The following is a 697-nucleotide window of genomic DNA, read 5'->3' as shown; positions in this document are numbered from 1 at the left end:
AAAATTTTATTTTATATATATATATATTATTTTTTTATATATATATAATATATATAAAATTTTATATATATAATATATATAAATATATTAACTTATATATATTATATATATATAATTTAAAATATTAACACACAACAAAAACACACACACACACACACCACACCACCCACACACACACACACACCCACAACCACACACAACACACACAAAAACACACACACACCCACACAACACACAAACACACAACCACACACCCCAACACACAACACCACACACACACACACCAACATTATATTATATATATATATATTATATATAATAATTATATATATAATTAAAAATATATTATATAATTATATATTGCTACCCAGTGGGGCTTTGCTCTGTGCGAAAATGTGTTAAAATGAAAAAGGGTGACCTGGGCATATGTTAAATGAAGGGACCCGGGGAAAAATGACGCAGCTGGCGTGGCGAAGGGCGGAGGAAAAAGCCAAGATAGAGACGCGTTGGGGGCTGCTCCTGTTAAAACTCGTGTGTGCCCCTTTTTGTTTCCCCCTTTTTAAGCTGTATCGTGCAGTTGAATGCTGGTTTCCCCCCTGTATTGGCCTATAGGAAGTGTAGGGTAATAACTTGTGTAAATAAGGAAAGCCTTCATTTGTGTTTTTTTCGTTGCCCTTGGCCTCGCCCTTCCCCCTTT

Source organism: Penaeus monodon, chromosome 9 (assembly GCF_015228065.2).
Source record: "Penaeus monodon isolate SGIC_2016 chromosome 9, NSTDA_Pmon_1, whole genome shotgun sequence".
Lineage (NCBI taxonomy): Eukaryota > Metazoa > Arthropoda > Malacostraca > Decapoda > Penaeidae > Penaeus > Penaeus monodon.
Note: the sequence above shows the minus strand (reverse complement) of the source record.